Source organism: Ovis canadensis, chromosome 1 (genome assembly GCF_042477335.2).
Source record: "Ovis canadensis isolate MfBH-ARS-UI-01 breed Bighorn chromosome 1, ARS-UI_OviCan_v2, whole genome shotgun sequence".
NCBI classification, from domain to species: Eukaryota; Metazoa; Chordata; class Mammalia; order Artiodactyla; family Bovidae; genus Ovis; species Ovis canadensis.
In genome coordinates this window covers 27210253-27225536 of record NC_091245.1, presented here as the reverse complement: position 1 = coordinate 27225536, position 15284 = coordinate 27210253, and the positions used below count along the sequence as shown (strand labels likewise).

The window sequence follows — 15284 nt, the reverse complement described above, 5'->3', positions numbered from 1 at the left end:
GGAATGTACTAGATAGGGAAAATGCCAGCACCACTGAGAATCTTGTTGCAGATGTGGTCTCTAAGTAAGGATTGATGGTAGGAGATGGGCTCCCTAATAGCAACAAGGATAAGAATGCAGATTAGCAGAGAACCATGGTTGAATGGCATTACCAACTCAATGGAAGTGAGTTTCAGCAAGCTCTGGGAGTTGGTGATGGACAGGGAAGTCTGGCGTGCTGCAGTCCATGGGGTTGCAAAGAGTTGAACACAACTGAGAGACTGAACTGAACTGACTGAGGTGGCGGTCCTTAACCACCTGGAGAAGGGTGGGGCTTAATGTTAGAATGGTAGCCAGGAGGGTCTGGCCCACGGGGATTTTGGCAATGGTTCAAAGAACGTCATGTTCAGGAATTTCTTGGCCATTCAGTGGTTAGGACTCTGAAGCTTCTACTTCTGGGGGTCCAGCTTCAATCCGTGTACTGAGATCTAAGATCTTGCAAACTAGGCAGCACAGTGAAAAAAACACAGAACATAGTGTTCTTAGGGCCACGGTAGATGGAATGCCCACTGTACCTAACTAAAAAGAAGGGGGAAATGACTTGTTTAATGGATAGTTTCAGTTTGGCAAGATGTGAAAACTCTAGAGATCTGTTGCACAACAATGTGAATAATCTGAATACTACTGAACTGCACTCTTAAACATGGTTAAGATGGCAAATTATATATTGTGTGCTTTTCACCACAATTAAAATTGTTTAATTATTTACAAAAAAATGGATGAGAAGGCTGAGCTCCGCTGCTTTACTAGAAATAGGTAGTCACAAATCTTTGTCTGTTATCAAACCTAGAACTTATCAACTGAAGGAGACCAGATTCCCATGAGGAAGGACCCTATGAAACCACAGCAAGTATACATACTAGTGATTCCTGCAGTCCTTCCCCACATGAATCTATTGCCATTTATTCAGAAAACTCTATACTGAAGTTAGGAAAATACCCAGATATTTCTAGGGTTGTTGGATAGAGGGTCCAAGTTAACATTGATACCCAGGGACATAAAGCATTAGCATTGTTTCCTTACTGGACTAGGAGCATATATGAGTTAGATAATAAATGAAGTCTTAGGCCAAGTCTGTCTCACAGTGATTCCACTAGGTGCATGGATCTACCCAGTTATTTCTCCTGTTCCTGGATGTATATAATTTGAATGGGTTTACGTAGAAACAACAGAATTCTCACATTAGTTTCTTGACCTATAGAATAAAAGCTGCTGCTGCTGCTGTCACTTCAGTCGTGTCCGACTCTGTGCGACCCGATAGATAGCAGCCCACCAGGCTCCCCCGTCCCTGGGATTCTCCAGGCAAGAACACTGGAGTGGGTTGCCATTTCCTTCTCCAATGCATGAAAGTGAAAAGTCAAAGTGAAGTCGCTCAGTCCTGTCCGACTAGTAGTGACCCCATGGACTGCAGCCGACCAGGCTCCACCGTCCATGGGATTTTCCAGACAAGAGTACTGGAGTGGGGTGCCATTGCCTTCTGCCACGTGGTAATAAGAAAGGCCAAGTGGAAGCCCCTGAAGCTGCTCCTCAACAACGGTCAAAATAATAAATAAAAAATCTGGGCCCGCGTGGGGTCGACGCGGGACTTGACCGGCATGGCGTTCCGGCAGGCGCTACAGCTGGCGGCCTGCGGCCTGGCCGGAGGCTCGGCCGCGGTGCTCTTCTTGGCAGTGGCGGTGGGGAAGCCCCGCGCGGGCGGGGACGCGGAGCCGCGCGTGGTCGAGCCCGCGGCGTGGGCGGGGGCCGCGCGCCCCGGGCCCGGCGTCTGGGACCCCAACTGGGACAGGAGAGAACCGCTGTCCCTGGTCAACCTGCGGAAGAGGAACCTAGAGTCTGGAGAAGAGGAGCTGACGTCCAGACTGGACCACTGCAAGGCCAAGGCCACACGGCACATCTTCCTCATCAGGCACTCGCAGTACCGCGTGGACGCCTCCCTGGAGAAGGACCGCACGCTGACGCCCCTAGGTCGTGAGCAGGCTGAACTAACTGGTCTCCGACTTGCAAGCTTGGGGTTGAAGTTTAATAAAATCGTCCATTCCTCCATGACCCGTGCGGTAGAAACCACTGACATCATCAGCAAACACCTGCCAGGCGTCTGCAAGGTCAGCACAGACCTGCTGAGGGAAGGCGCCCCCATCGAGCCTGACCCCCCCGTGTCTCACTGGAAGCCGGAGGCTGTGCAGTATTATGAAGATGGAGCGCGGATCGAGGCTGCCTTCCGGAACTACATCCACCGGGCGGACGCCAAGCAGCAGGAGGACAGCTATGAGATCTTCATCTGCCACGCCAATGTCATTCGCTACATCGTGTGCCGGGCACTGCAGTTCCCTCCAGAAGGCTGGCTCCGCCTTTCCCTCAACAACGGCAGCATTACTCACCTGGTGGTCCGGCCCGATGGCCGAGTGGCTCTCAGGGCCCTTGGGGACACAGGGTTCATGCCTCCTGACAAGATCTCCCGTTCCTGAGGGCCGCTTTGAGGCCCCACATCCTCCTCAGCCCCTCGCTGGCCTGGTGTGGGTGCCGCCAAGACCGCAGGTTCCCCCGTGTCCCCCCTACAGGCTGCGCAGCGGGGACGGCCACCTCTAGGCAGCAGGAAGGCAAAAGGATCTACAACACAGAGTTCTTCACTCACGGTCCAGGAAGGAAAAGGGAAGCACTCAGATCAGACCAGCTTCATCTCTTTCGCAGGGTGTCTGCCTCCCTCTCATCCAGGACGAGCCTGAGGGGTCCAAGCAGGCCTGTTTGAGGGACTGGATGAGGGCCCCCAGATACTGTGACTATGGGGACCAGGCAGACATGGCAGCAGGGTGTCTGCCAGCAGAGCCCGTCAGGCAGGAGGAAGAGGAGGAGGGCGCAGCGCTTCTTCCATTTGTAACTTATTCTGCTTCGTACATTCGTTTCCTAAAACTGTCACTTACATAAAGATTTTCCTCATCTGGTTCTTGCTTTGAAAACCAGTTTCTCACTCCAAAGTCACACCTCCCTGACGCTGTGGGATCTGAACTTTTGTGTCGTGACGCCTTTCTGGACACACAGGAGGAGCACCTTGGCCGGTGAGGGAGGTGACTTGAGCTGCTGGCCTTGCCAGAGAGGTAGTGATGAATGCCCCAGGAGTGGCCCGTTTCAGTAAAACGTCCAACTGACAGTTTAGTCCTTGTTTGCCTCTGGCTGTTAATCTTTCATGCTTATGGATTAAAATATTTAGTGTGTCCACCCCAAATTTCTGTTATTTTAGGAGAAAGTACAGTTTTTATTAAGTGGTTATGAACATTTCTGTAATCAGTGCAACTAATTGGAGTATTTGATGTTTCTGTCGATTTTGGAAATAACTACAAAATAAAATTTTATTTTACTGGTTTTTCAAAGTAAAAAAAAAAAATCTGCCACATTTTAGGGAAATGGAAGAGTTTAGTACTTCCCTCAAAACTTTAAAGAATAACAGAATGATGGTACCTGTCATATTCCTGTTTAATTCACCAGTCTGACCTCTGCAAAAACCGATGGATCAAGGCAGATGACAAACAATGCAAACTTAATCAAGCAGTGGCTCCAACTACACTTGCTGTGTCAGATGTGATGTCTTTCTAGAGGTGCTTAACAGAGCCTGTAGTACATGGTGTGTAAACATCCATTTAGAAACTGTGCTTTTTCCCACACCCATATAGAAAGAGGATCACACAGGATGGGCAACTGTACATTCATGGTCATCCCCCAGTGTCATATTCTCTATCATACTGTAGTCCAAAGGTATATGAACTGTCTGGAAGTTTTGCAGAACATCATATTGATCCAGTATATCAATACCATCAGATGTTATAGAAGAGGCAAATATCCTGGATGCCTTAATAAGACATATGCTACTCTAGAATGTGGGGGAGAAACTATACAAATATTTAGAGTTCAACCACATCAGTGAAGTTTTTACAGGTTGAATGATCTGGAACAATCCAGTACATTGCCTCCACCATTAAAAAAAAAAAAAAAAGCCATTTGCACAATGCACCTGTTAACCACCAAGAAGGAACCACATTTGGTAAGCCTCTTTGGGTTTTGGAGGCAGCATATTCTACAATGGAAATACTGCAAAGATCCATTTATCAGCAGGTACAGGTTTGCTGGTTTCCATCCCACAAGCCTGAAAGCCCTGTACTTGCCCAGCTTCAAGACCGAAGAGCAAGCCCAGAGTCAGCAACAGAGACTTCAACAGTTTAATGAATGGGGGAACTTGTATGTCTGAAGCAAGGTCCTGGAGCAGCACCCCACCGAGTGTAGCAGACAGCAGACAGGACATGGCAGCAGTTCTCACTCCCAGCAGGAGAGGGAGGTTACCAGTTATAGGGGAAATTGATATCAGGTTGGCTTTTCAGTTACCAGGGAAAGCAACAGAAGGGTATGCCTCTAATCACACCTTTGGTAAGCATAATGGAGAGTTCTGACCCAAAGCTAGAACAAGCCATAGCTGGGACCTGGGGCCAGTATGTAGGAAGGTCAATCATGTGAATAGGGTACAGGTGAAGTAAGCACTGGTTGAGCAGGGCATTAGAGCAAGAGAACAGCCATCTTGAGTGGCCTAACTGTGCAGGTTGGTACTTTTGATGGGGGCCCAGAAGAAAGGACTGAAAGATCAAAACTGAGATATGAGCACCACTGCTGCTTGGGCCCTATCACGAGAGATCTCATAATACTTGAGCTATCTGGGATAGAGAATAACACTGTATGAAACCCCTGGTCACCACTTGGATTAAATATATGGACTTTCATGCACTTCTAAATGTAGTTGATTTTAGTTTACTTAATACGTGCTTAACATATGCCAGGTCCTGTCCTGGACACTGAAAGCACAAGGATGTAATAAAACCCATTCCCTGTTCCCAAGTAGCTCAGTCTAATTTTACTCTTACTATTTGCATGCCATTTGATTCATCTATTTCCTCTAGCCTGGCCTTTCCTAGGATTCAGGTAGTAACAAAGTGGGGCCAAATGGGAAAAACTTGAGAACAATTCTACTAGCTAAAAATCTACCATGAATTGGGCCAAGATCATCATGATTTGATCTGAACAAGCCACATCAGTCATCCTGTAACAATAAAAACTCAATTATTGAGTTCCACATACTTCATATATTTATTTCCCCCCAAAATCCTACAAGGTGTTATCTCTTCCCTAAGAGAAAACTGAGGTTTAGGGAGCTAAGTCATCCAAGGCAGATATGAAATGTTAGAGCTAAGACTTGAATGTAGAAATACTGCTGGCACTTCAAATCCTCTTTAACCACTCTATCTTATACCTTCATGCTACTTCCAGTGACCTATAATAGTCTGAAAATACCTTGATCTATTCCAACTCCTTCATTAAATTCCTGCTTGAAGCCCTCCAGTGACAAGCAGCTCTCCAAAGTGATCTTTTTCATCTATAATCGAGAGATTCTTATAGAGGAAATTCAAATGTTCTCTCTCTAGGATCATTTAGTTGCAAAGAACACTCAAGCTAGCTTAAGCAAACAGTAATGGTGGCAGAAGGAGGTGTTTGTTTATTTGGCCACATTATGAGGCATGCTGGATCTCTGTTCCCCAACCAGAGATGGAACCTGTGCCCCCTGCAGTGCAAGTGTGGAGTCTTAACCACTGGGCCACCAGTGAAGTCCCCAAGCAGGATGTTTTAAGAACACAAAAATCTTACTGGCAAGTTAGTAACCCAGGGTCAGAAAAAGGACAGCTGTGCATCATGGGGACAAGAATTTTGAAGCCATTTTCTGAAGCTGTCATTTCTACTTCATTCATTCTTCATTCTATATCATTCTTACCAGCTCCCACTGCTTGCTCATGACCCAACATCAGTGTTTTAGCACTATCCTACTTGACTTCTCATATTCCATTATCTGAATCAGTCTTTTTTAAAGTACAAAATCCTTAGAAATACATAGATTGATAGTTTAACCTATGGGTTGGATCTTGAATCATGTTCTAACCTTGGTCTGACCATCTATGACTCCAGTGGAGTCACCCTGAAAATGGCTGCTTGGGTTTAAGCAGGATCTGTGGATGTAAAATAATTTCAGAATGGGTATGTACTGGGCTTGTGTTAACAATCTTGTTCAGAAAAACATAACGATGGGATGTATATCCTCTTTTTCTGTGACACTTAACAGAATCTGCAGTACTTACCTGGTCCATGGCATGATATTTTATTTTTTCTCTTTCTTAAAGTATGGTAACATATTTACAGGAGACTTAGAAAATACACAACAAAGTTACATATAGTTAAGCTATGAAAATTATTTTTAAGTAGATAAATAAAGATTTTTAGTTGGAGTTTTAATATCCAACTCAAAAATTAAGACAGAAAAGTAGAATGATATAGCAGACATGAAAAGCACCATGAACCAATTCAGCATAATTAAGATTTATACAGTTTTCACACAGCAGTAGGATACAATACAAATTCTATTCAAGTTTCCATAGACTATAAAGTAGGAGACACTGGAACATACCTAGGAGCATAGAACAAGGTACAAAAATTGCAAGGTCTAAAGATATTGAAATTATACAGAGTCTGTACTCTTATCACTGTGGAATTATGTTAGAAATCAACATCAAAATATATTTGAAAATAACCCATATATTTTAAAGTGCAATGTGACATATACCAAGAAAGATATCTGGCTTAGCCATTGTCAGCCTCAAGAAAGTTAAAAGACTGAAAAAACACAGAGAGTGATTGCAGAGAAGAAAGCATTTAAATGAGAAATTAATATCAAAGATACATTAAAACCCCCATGTATTTGGAAATCAAATGTCCACTTTGAAAGAATGGGTGTATCTAAGAAGCCATAACAAGGAAAATTAGAAAAAATTTGTAACAGAATAAAAATGAAAAGAGAATTTATCAGAATTTGTTGGATACAGTTGAAGCTGCTTGATCTTTTATTTTGTTTGCTATTTTTCTAACTTAACTAAGTACCATGGAGGCAGGGATTGGCTCCTATCCATCCTTGACCCTTCAAAACTTATATCCAAGGGCTCTCAACACTGTGCCCTGGATCAACTTGATGCTGTGGCAAACAGTTTTGTGATGGGATACACTTACCTACTGTTGGCTGACCTCTTAAGAGTACTGAGAGGCATGCTGACAGTTTGATTTGTGTATGTGTGGTAAGATATACACAATATAAAATTTACCATTTTAACCACTTTTGAGTATACATTTTCAGTGGCATTAAGTATGTTCATGTACTGCAGCCACCACTACTATCCATCTCTAGAACTTTTTCATCATCTTGAATGGTAACTCTGTACTCACTAATCAGTAACTCCCCATTTCCTGTGGGGTTTCCCAGGTGGCGCTAGTGGTAAAGAACCTGCCTGCCAATACAGGAGATGTAAGAGACATGGGTTCACTCCTTGAGTTGGGAATATCCCCTGGAGAAGGGCACAGGAACCCACTCCAGTATTCTTGCCTGGAGAATCCCATGGACAGAGGAACATGGCAGGCTACAGTCCATAGGATCACACAGAGTTGGACACAACTGAAGTGACGGCACAGACACACCCCACTTCCGCCTCCTCCCATTAGTAATCACTGTTCAGACTGACTATTCTAAGACAACTTAAACAAATCTATAATATTTGTAGTTTTGCGTCCGCTTTATTTCACTAAATATGTTTTCCAGGTTCATTTTTTTTTTTTAACACGTATCAGGTTCTTTTTTTAAGGCTGAATAATATTCTATTGTATGTATAGCCATTCTGTTGATTCCTTCTTCTGTTGATGACATTTGTGTTGTTTCTACTTTTTTGGCTATTGTAAACAACACTGCTATGAACATAGCTCTATAAATATGTTTGAGTCTCTGCATCTCAGATCTGGGGCCCATATACCTAGAAGTGGAATTACTGGACCATTGGTATATAATTTTTGGAAGAGCCACTATATTATCTCCTCAATGGCTGCACCACTTTACATTACCACCACCAATGCCCAAGGGTTCCAATTTCTCCACATCCTTGCCAACATTTAACAATCATCCTAATAGATGTGAAGTGGTAGCTAACTGTGGTTTTGATTTGTATTTCCCTCATTTATGGTTGTGAGAGTTGGACTGTGAAGGCTGAGCGCCAAAGAATTGATGCTTTTGAACTGTGGTGTTGGACTGCAAGGAGATCCAACCAATCCATTCTGAAGATCAACCCTGGGATTTCTTTGGAAGGAATGATGCTAAAGCTGAAACTCCAGTACTTTGGCCACCTCATGCGAAGAGCTGACTCATTGGAAAAGACTCTGATGCTGGGAGGGATTGGGGGCAGGAGGAGAAGGGGACGACAGAGGATGAGATGGCTGGATGGCATCACCAACTCGATGGACGTGAATCTGAGTGAACTCCGGGAGTTGGTGATGGACAGGGAGGGCTGGTGTGCTGCGATTCATGGGGTTGCAAAGAGTCGGACACAACTGAGCGACTGAACTGAACTGAACGAATGACATTGAACATCTTTTCAGTTTATTGGCTATTTGTATATCTTCTTTGGAGAAATGTCTATTCAAATCTATTGCTCATTTTTCAGTTAGGCAGGGTATTGTACATATTAATTGTTTACCAGATATTTGATTTGCAAATATTATTTCCCAGTCTGTGGGCTGCTTTTTCATTCTTTTGTAGGATACACAAATTTTTTACTTTGATATAGTTCAATTTACTTACTTTTTTGTATGTGCTTTTTTAGTTAACTTGGCTATGGTTTAAGTGAAGTCACTCAGTCATGTCTGACTATTTGCGACCCCATGGGCTTCAGGCTGCCAGGCTCCTCTATCCATGAGATTTTCCAGGTAAGAATACTGGAATGGGTTGCCATTTCCTTTTCCAGGGGATCTTACTGACCCAGGGATTGAACCTGGGGCTCCTGCACTGCAGGCAGACTCTTTACCATCTGAGCCACCTATGGTGTAAAGTAATAACTTCATTCTTTTGCATTGTTGCTTACCTATTTTAGGTATAGTTGCAACACAAGGGCTCAGTAGTTGCAGCTCTCAGGCCCTAGAACACAGTAGTTGTGGCCCGTGGACTTACTCTACAGCATGTGGGATCTTCTTGGACCAGGGACTGAATCCGTGTCTCCTGCACTGGCAGGCGGATTCTTAACCACTAAGTCGCCAGGGAAGTCCTGTGTCCTTTAATCTCATACTCCTAATTTGACCCTCCCCACACTGCCCTCTGGACTTCCCTGGTGGCTCAGACGGTAAGCATCTGCCTACAATGCGGGAGACCTGGGTTCAATCCCTGGGTCAGGAATATCTCCTGGAGAAGGAAATGGCAACCCACTCCAGTATTCTTGCCTGGAAAATTCCATGGACTGAGAAGCCTGGTAGGCAACAGTCCATGGGGTCGCAAAGAGTTGGACACGACTGAGCGACTTCACTTTCACTTTCCACTCCCCTCTGGCAGTTTGTCTTCCATATCCATGAGACTGTTTCTATTTTATATATAGATTCACTTTATTATTTTTAAGATTCCATATATAAGTGATGTAATATAGTATGTCTTTCTCTGACTTATTTCACTAAGCATATTCTTGAGGCCCATCCACATTGTTGCAAATGACATTTCATTTTTTTATGACTAATATTCCATTATATTTGGGTCACATCTTCTTAACCCAATCATCTGCTGATGGGCACTTGGGTTGCTTCCATCTCTTGGCTATTGTAAACAGTGTTGCTCTGACCACTGGGGTATATGTATCTTTTTGAATTAGTTTTTTTTTTTTTTTTTTTAATATATTCCAGGAGGGGAGTTGCTGGATCATATGGTAGAATAGTTTTTTTAAAGGAACTGCCATACTGTTTTCCACAGGATCACACCAATTTCCATCCCCACCAAGTTAGAATTTTCTATTTAAAAAAACTTATTTGGCTGCACCAGGTCTTCATTTCCACATGCAGGTTCTTTAGTTGTGGCATGTAGGATCTAGTTTCCTATCAGGGTTTGAACACAGGTCCCCTGCATTGGCAGCATGGAGTCCTAGCCTCTGGACATCCACGGAGTCCTTAGTTTTTCTATTTCTGCAAAAACTTCATTGGGGTTTTGACAGAGATTGCATTGACTCAGTAGATCTCTCTGGGTAGTATTTACATCTGAACAATATGTCTTCCAATCCATGAATCCATGAGAGTCTGTTGGACTGCAAAGAGATCAACCCAGTCACTCCTAAAGGAAATCAACCCTGAATATTCAGGGCTGAAACCAACCCTGAAGGACTGATACTGAAGCTGAAGCTCCAATACTTTGGCCACCTGATGTGAAGAGTCAACTCATTCAGAAAGACCTTGATGCTGGGAAAGACTGAGGACAGCAGAAGGAGGCAACAGAGGATGAGACGGTTAGATGGCATCACTGACTCAATGGACATGAGTTTGAGCAAACTCCAGGAGCTAGTGAAGGACAGGGAAGCCCGGCATACCGCATCCCATGGGGTTGTGAAGACTTGGACACGACTTAAGAGACTGAACAACAATCCATGAACATGGTTATGTCAGTTTAATTATGTCCTAATTTCTCAGCAATGTTTTGTAAAGTCTTTTGCCTTCTTGGTAAAGTTTATTTCTAAGTATTCTGTTCTTTTTTGATCCTGTTATAAACAGAAATACTTTCTTAATCTACTTTTTACACTGTTCATTGTCAGTGTATAGAAATGCAACTAATTCTTTTGTGTTGATTTTGTATCCTGAAGCCTTCCTGAATTTATTTATTAGTTCTTTTTTGTGGGCTACTTTGATTTTTTAGACACATTAAAAAAAGGTGTTACTGCAGGATAAACTCATCACTACCTCCTTCAAGTTTTTACTTTTCTTTTATCCCTAAAAGGAGGCAAATCTTTGAGAAGAAACATCAGTGCTAAGGAAATCAACACATGCAAACTAAGAATTTTGGCCCAAATACCATGACCAAAGATCCGGTCCCAGGTATGCAAAATATCCAATTATTAAGTTTGTAAAAGTCAACTCCTGAATATATACAAAAACTATGAATCCTACTTGAAAAAAAAAAAACCAAAAAACAAAAACCTCTCAAACTTACTGAGTAATCCTTAAGGTTTAACTTTCAGGCTAATATTGAGTGATATTTAATGAAGATTTCTATCAAGAGGCTACATATACATACTTTTCATTTCAATAAACATTGAGTGATGTGGGGTGATATTTAGAATTTAGACCCTGGAATTTGATAGCTTTAGATTAGAATTCTGGTTCTCTCACCAATTAGTTATGTTGCTACTTCTCTACACCATTTTAGTTCTGCTTTAGACCATAACATCTGCCCAAGAGTGAGAGTTAAATGAGATAACTTTGGATTTAGGTAAGTGTTGGTTATTATGACTGCAAGTAGACTACATGTTGTCACCATGCAAGATATTGGGAATAAAGATGTATGACATACCATCTGCCATCAAGGTGCTCACAATCTAGATGGGAGAAGTATGAAGAAAATCAATCTTAATATTGTACTACAGTAAAAACGTGCAAAGGAATGAAAGCTTGAAACAAAGTGGTATGTTGGTCACAAATGTAAGACTGTTATGCTCAGATATGAAGTTTACTTTATAAAGGATGGACTGGAGCAAGTGAATCATAAGCAAGCCCAATAAGGAGGATATGATAATCTAGGCAAACTGTGTGGCAGGGCAATTCAGCTCGAACAGGAGGGTGGCAGTGTTGGATGGGGCCTTGCTGTGCCTAGAACCATAAGCTCCTTTCTGCCATGGCTTGGGAGATAACAAACTTTATAATAATCTTTCATCTTCACCTTAATCATTTAGAGGGTCTGGTCCCATCACTTCATGGGAAATAGATGGGGAAAACAGTGGAAACAGTGGCTGACTTTATTTTTGGGGGCTCCATGACTGCAGCCATGAAATTAAAAGACGCCTACTCCTTGGAAGGAAAGTTATGACCAACCTAGATAGCATATTCAAAAGCAGACACATTACTTTTCCAACAAAGGTCAGTCTAGTCAAGGCTATGGTTTTTCCAGTGGTCACATATGGATGTGAGAGTTGGACTATAAAGAAAGCTGAGCGCTGAAGAACTGATGCTTTTGAACTGTGGTGTTGGAGAAGACTCTTGAGAGTCCCTTGGACTGCAAGGAGATCCAACCAGTCCATTCTGAAGGAGATCAGCCCTGGGATTTCTTTGGAAGGAATGATGCTGAAGCTGAAACTCCAGTACTTTGGCCACCTCATGCAAAGAGCTGACTCATTGGAAAAGACTCTGATGCTGGGAGGGATTGGGGGCAGGAGGAAAAGGGGACGACAGAGGATGAGATGGCTGGATGGCATCACCAACTCGATGGACGTGAGTTTAAGTGAACTCCAGGAGTTGGTGATGGACAGGGAGGCCTGGGGTGCTGTAATTCATGGGGTCGCGGAGAGTCGGACACGACTGAGTGACTGAACTGAACTGAACTGAAGGAAGCCTGTTTGACTCAGGGACCATTTTCAGGGGAGGAGACAGGCTCAGAGAGCAAGGCCATCATTATACTAGTATTGAGGCATCAGTGACATTATACTGTATGAAAAAGGCAACTGCTGGAACACAACAAATATGAATGGTGACCCCTAGAGCTGTGTATTACAGTAGCCTTATTGAACAGATAACATAGATCACATAGTAGGCAATGGAACTGATCTCCATCTAAAAACCTGTGCATCTTCTACTATCCCATACTATTGATATGTCTTTCTCATATTTTATTTGTGGATATATAGCACACTTAGGATTAAACACTGAATTGAAACAAAGAAACAAACACATCCCAATGTGGGTTTTCACAAGAACCTTTTGGCTTATTAAAATTAATTTAATGGAATCCCATAAACACTAGTTACTTAACAACAAATCAAGATGCTTGATGTATTCTTAAGCCATTACTTAACAGGAAATATAGGGGTAAAACAAATATAAGTTTCCAATTATTTACTTTGGGCTTCCCCAAAACAGATAAATAAGGACCTTTATAAAAACTGAAAGGACTAACCACAAAACCAAGATTATCAATCAACTCTCTGCAGACATTTCTTCAATTATCCCAAAATTTTAAGGTGAAATTCCCCAGAAAATTCTTCTATAGTTATCTTGGCAATAAACACATAAACTTAGCAAAAAGTAAATGCTGAATAACTACTTTATATATTTAAAAAACTATATAATTCATATTTATGCCAAGAACACTGCAATTGACAGAAGTTTCATCAACATTCTTACCTATGCCTACTCACTCTGAAGGCAGGAACATTTCCTTGGGTTGAGTCAGGATCTCAGTATGCATTGTCCAGGAAAAGTGAAGGTATGAAAATATAAAACAAAAAAGAATATTGGCTCATTACACACAAGAGAGGCCAGCCATTAAGAGTTGTTGTCAACAGGATGAAAGGAAATACTGAGGAGAGATCCTCTGGGTGAGTAGTTAAAATGTGATAAAAATGTAAAAGAGGAAGTATATATACAAAAAAACTTCTATGGGTATTGATACAAAGACGTCTTTGAAAAGATGATAAAACACCTACTTGAGGGTTTTCAGAAATGAGATTCACAGAACTATAGGAACATAAGAAATACTGATTCTGAAACATCTCATTTGACTGCTGATGAATTTCAAAGTTGTTAGGTTAGGGAACCTGCCCAAGGTCATATGGTTAATGCCACAGTTTGGACTAGGACCTAATTCTCCTGAATTCCAAATGAGACCTCCCCACAGCCCAACCATTTGCTATACTACCTGTCTCTTCTGTGTTCTTAACCACTTGAAGTCCCTTTAACTCTCTTGGCCCCCACAATGTACCCTTTAGGGAAAGTCAAAAGAACAGCGTTCTGGACTATGGAGACCATGCAGACCTGCTGATCTAACAATGTAGGAAGCAGTATATCAAAAAATGACTAGATTGCAATTAATTTGGGGGTGAGGAGCAGAGAGGAAACACAAAAGGAGGAAATTCTGTAGACAACAAAAGGAGAAGCACAAGAGGAAGTATTATCCTCTTTTGTTATTTTATTACTGTTATTTTATTTTGTAGTTAAGTCCATATATTATATAAAACATAACAGGAAAAACCAACAAACGTATAAAATAAATTGAGGTGTCTGGATGGAAAAAAACACAAGAGCTTTGCTTTCGTGTCTATAGATCTCTTGATATGTTGTTGGTCTTGCACTAGAGATATCAAATAAAGATATCTAGCTTGAAACAAGATTTGATATGCTGCAAGGTTAAGCCATAGTTTTATGATGGGTCATGACAGATTTTCTAAATCTTATTCTTAAATACTGGCTCTAACAAATGCTGATATAACAAAGTGCAAGCTTTTATCATCAGATAGCAAGAGGGAAGCTTCAGTGAATGAATGCAACTTACCTCCAAGTCCTCTGAAAGGAGGTGAAAAAATAAATACTGTGTTTTACCAGTACTCCCCCAAAGCATTACCTAAGCATGCAGGAGGATGCTGTGAGCAGCTATAATAGTAAGATCCAATCCAGAGGTAGGTTCAAGGCCAGGAGTAGAGGAATGGTTGAAGAAGTCCTCCTGGGGCCAGTACCATTTCACAGAATGCCCATTTGTGCTGGGGAATGAGTCTATGGCCTATTTTTTCTGATTCGAAAGGACATTCCCAACTTCAACCTTGCTGAAAAAGAGGCATTTTTGCACCTGCTATTAAGAACAGCTAGAACACAGGATAAGGCTGGCATAAAATTATTTAGCAAGCACATGCTAGCTACTCCAGTTTGAAATCTACCAAACTGTAAAATCAAAAAAATTAAAAAGTTGAAGACGGAGCTGTTGTTCCTCAAAGATGAAAAAACCATCTTACAAAAAGAGGGATTAGGCACTCACTTAATTCTATACGGAGAACATCCTTCTCAAGCTAGATGGAAGATGAGGAAGAGCATTGCTACAGGCTGACCAGGCCATTTGGAGACCGAGAGGAGAGGAAACAAGGCATTCAGGAAGAAAGCTAGTAGAAGAAATTCTTTTGGGTCTAACTAGGTAAGTGAATCTAAGGCAACTGCACCAAAGATATGCTACCCATCATGCCAGCCTGTAGCTGGTGGCAAAATATCTCAAGACATTTTAAGCCCAGAAAAATATATGAGAAATATGTTAACCAAGCAAATTAAAACCAAAACCTCCAACGGTAAAAATCTCCTCAGGTTTGAAATCCAAGACCCTCACTTTTTATTAATTCTGTGCATCATTAGAA

The 15284-nt window shown here is 42.1% G+C and overlaps 1 pseudogene; it reads left to right on the top strand.

Annotated features, from left to right (window-relative positions):
* The first annotated feature begins 1610 nt into the window (after positions 1-1610).
* On the top strand, positions 1611-3412 carry LOC138423430 (serine/threonine-protein phosphatase PGAM5, mitochondrial pseudogene; annotated as a pseudogene).
* The last annotated feature ends 11872 nt before the right edge of the window (positions 3413-15284 follow it).